This window comes from Leopardus geoffroyi, chromosome A3, assembly GCF_018350155.1.
Source record: "Leopardus geoffroyi isolate Oge1 chromosome A3, O.geoffroyi_Oge1_pat1.0, whole genome shotgun sequence".
Lineage (NCBI taxonomy): Eukaryota > Metazoa > Chordata > Mammalia > Carnivora > Felidae > Leopardus > Leopardus geoffroyi.
Window position 1 is genome coordinate 132,060,962 of NC_059336.1, and position 3,846 is coordinate 132,064,807.

General features: G+C 47.2%; 1 pseudogene; it reads left to right on the forward strand.

The window, feature by feature from the left end:
- The first annotated feature begins 2,800 nt into the window (after positions 1 to 2,800).
- LOC123581713 lies at positions 2,801 to 2,898 on the forward strand (annotated as a pseudogene).
- The last annotated feature ends 948 nt before the right edge of the window (positions 2,899 to 3,846 follow it).

Consider the following 3,846-nt stretch of genomic DNA (forward strand, 5'->3'; position numbering starts at 1 on the left):
TGCATTATTTTCATTTTGTGCCACTGTAAATATGGAAAGAAGTAATCGGATATACTAGGCAGAATGGGGGGGGGGGGTAGATGGGGCCTAAATTTCTAAAATCAATGTTTGCTGCATTTTTATTTTTCCTTTCAATGACTTAAAAAAAAAGGACTTCGTATTTTGGAACAGTTTTAGATTTACAGCAAAATGACACAGACATGTCAAAGTCCCGGGCACCTGGGTGGCTCAGTCGGTTGAGCGTCCGACTTCGGCTCAGGTCATGATCTCGCGGTCTGTGAGTTCGAGCCCTGTGTCGGGCTCTGTGCTGACCGCTCAGAGCCTGGAACCCGCTTCAGATTCTGTGTGTGTGTGTGCGTGTGTGTGTGTGTGTGTCTCTCTCTCTGCCCCTCCCCTGCTCATGCTTTCTCTCTCTCTGTCAAAAATACATAAATATTGGGGCGCCTGGGTGGCGCAGTCGGTTAAGCGTCCGACTTCGGCTCAGGTCACGATCTCGCGGTCCGTGAGTTCGAGCCCCGCGTCGGGCTCTGGGCTGATGGCTCGGAGCCTGGAGCCTGTTTCCGATTCTGTGTCTCCCTCTCTCTCTGCCCCTCCCCGTTCATGCTCTGTCTCTGTCTGTCCCAAAAATAAATAAACGTTGAAAAAAAAATTAAAAATAAAATAAATAAAATAAAATAAAAAAATAAATAAATAAATATTAGAAACACAAATGCTTTTAAGAAATTTCGAAGTCCCATACCCCGCCCCTCCTGCAGTTTCTCTTGTTATATTAGTGTGGTATGTGTCTTACATTAGTGGGGGGTGTGTTACAGCTGATGAGCCAACATCGCTACCTTGTTATGAACCAAAGCCTTAAGTCTACATTAGGATTTACTCTCTGTGTGGTCGTGTTCCGGGGAGTTTGACGAATGCCTCATGTCGTGTAGCCACCATTACGGTATCATATGAAATAGCTTCATCTCCCTGAAACCCCGCCTGTCCAACCCATCCGTGCCCCCTCTCCAGCCTCCCCCAAGCCCCAGCAACAGCTCCCCTGTCTCTAGTTTTGTGGTTTCCAGAGCGACCTATAGTTAGAATCATACCACACGTAGCCGTGTAAGCATTGAGCTCATAAGCGTTAAGCTTATATGGATGTATTACAGTTTGTTTTTTTTTTAACTTTTGTTTAATATTTATTTATTTTTGAGAGAGACAGACGGAATGCAAGTGGGTTAGGGGCAGAGAGAGAGGGAGACACAGAATCGGAAGCAGGCTCCAGGCTCCGAGCCATCAGCACAGAGCCCGACGCGGGGCTCGAACTCCCCAGCCGCGAGATCGTGACCTGAGCCGAAGTCAGGCGCTCCGCCGACTGAGCCACCCGGGCGCCCCGGGTTTGTTTATCCGTTCACCTACTGAAGGACATCTTGGTTGCTCGCAAGTGTTGTTAATTCTGAACAAAGCTATAAACATTCACGTACGGGTTTTCACGTGGATCTACGTTTCGCCTCCTTTAGGTAAGTGCCGAGGAGTACGGTTGCTAGATCTCACAGTAAGCCCAGATTTAGCTTTGTAGGAAACCCCCAAACTGTCTTCCAAGGTGGCTGTACCATTCTGCCTCCCCCCCTGCCCCCCAAACCCAGCAATGACAGAGAGCTCCTCCTGTTCCACAGCCTCACCAGCGTGGCACATGTCACCATCTCCCAGTCTGTGGCTTGGCTTTTCTTTTCTTTTTTTTTCCACTACTTACTCATTTAAGTAATGTCTACACCCAACGTGGGGCTCGAACTCACAACCCCGCGCTCAAGAGTCACACGCTCTTCAGCCTGCAGGCGCCCCTTGTCTTCTCTGTCTCTCCACAGGGTCTTTCGCAGAGCACAAGTTTTAAATTGCAACCAAGTCCAACTTATCAACCTCCGTGGATCATGCTTTTGGTATTGTATCTAAAAAGTCATCGCAGGCCTGACCGAGGTCACCTAGATTTTCTCCCCTGTTATTTTCTAGAAGGTCTATAGTCTTGTGTTTTATATTCAAGTCTGTGATCTGTTTTGAGTTGTTTTGTGAAAGGTGGAAGGCCTTTTTTTTTTACATGTGACCATCCAGTTGTTCTAGGATTATTGGTTGAAAAGTTTGCTGACCATTTTATGATGTCAGGAAGAAAAAAAATGTCCTGGAATGTCACAGTACTGCTGGCCATCTTGGGACAGGTACCAACCTCCTGGAGGCCCACTTACTCATCCCCCGTCCCACATCTCAATCTTATATTTGCAACACCTACTCCTGAGATAGTATATTGATCAAATATTGCCAAATAATGCTGTGCAACAATTCCCCTACCCCTCCCCTCCTCAAACTCAGTGGTTTAAAATGTTACTAATTTGGGGGCGCCTGGGTGGCTCAGTCAGTTGAGCGTCCGACTTTGGCTAAGGTCATGATCTCATGGTTTGTGGGTTCGAGCCCCACATTGGGCTCTGTGCTGACAGCTCGGAGCCTAGAACCTGCTTCGGATTCTGTGTCTCCCTCTCTCTCTCTCTGCCCTTCCCCACTCACGCCCATGCACTCTCTCTCTTTCTCTCTCTCAAAAATAAACAAACATTCAACAAAAAAAATTTTTAATGTTAATAATTTGGGGCCCCTGGGTGGTTCAGTCGGTTAAGCATCCAACTCTTGGTTTCCGCTCAGGTCGTGATCTCATGGTTTCGTGTGTTCGAGCCCCGCATCGGGCACTGTGTTGGCAACTCGGAGCCTATTTGGGATTCTCTCTCTCCCTCTCTCTCTGCCTCTTCCCACCCACGCGGTCTCTGTCTCTCTCAAAAATAAATAAGTGCTCACATCGGCAGCACATATACTAAAATTGGAACAATACGGAGAAGATTAGCCTGGCCCCTGCACAAGGAAATTCGTGAGGCGTTCCTTATTTTTATGAGGACTTTAAGATACAAAACAGATGAACATAAGGGAAGCAAGAATAGTATAAAAACAGGGAGGGGACAAAACATAAGAGACTCTCAAATATAGGGAACAAACAGAGGGTTGCTGGAGGGGTGGCGGGAGGGGGGATGGGCTAAAGGGGTCAGGGGCACTAAGGAATCGACCCCTGAAATCCTTGTTGTTCTATATATATGCTAACTGGGATGTAAATTATAAAAATAAATACATTTGAGAAAAATAGATAAATAAATCTTTAAGGAATAAATACGTAAAATAAAATGTTGATAATTTATCCTCAAGCTCCCAGGTCTGCGGATTGGTTGGACAGTCTCACCTGGGGGCCCAGGCTGGAGGGACGGTGGTTGGTCCTTGGGGCCAGTAGAAATACGTGATACCTCTTAAGGCCTAGGCTGGGAACCGGTACACTGTCCCTTCTGCTCATATCGTATTGGCCAAAGCAAGTCACGTGGCCAAGCCCAACATCAGTGGGGCAGGAAAATATATTTTTCCCGTAAAGATGGAGAAGAAGGGCGTGAATGTTTGTCGGACGGTGGTAAAGGAATCACAAGGTAACACGAACAGGCAAAGTTACATGTAAAGAATTACTAACTAGAGCGGGAGATTGAAGTTACAAAGGATTGGTTAAAAAGAATTAAAGGAAACTCTAAAAAATACAGGAACAGCCGATGTAAGGAGCAGCCATTACACCTAGGACTAAGAGAGAGAGTTCAAGGTAGAGGCCCCTTCTACCCCCAGGGCTGACATTCAGATCCTATTGGAGAGCCAGCCGTGGCTGGCTGGATAGCACGGGAAGACAGTCTGTTCCTGTGTCACCAAGTGCCCTCCTCAGATCTGTTATGCCAGAACGACCCCAGGGGCTTGTTACAATGCCGAGTTCTAGGCGCCACTGGAACTAACTGAACGAGAATAGGGGGAGGG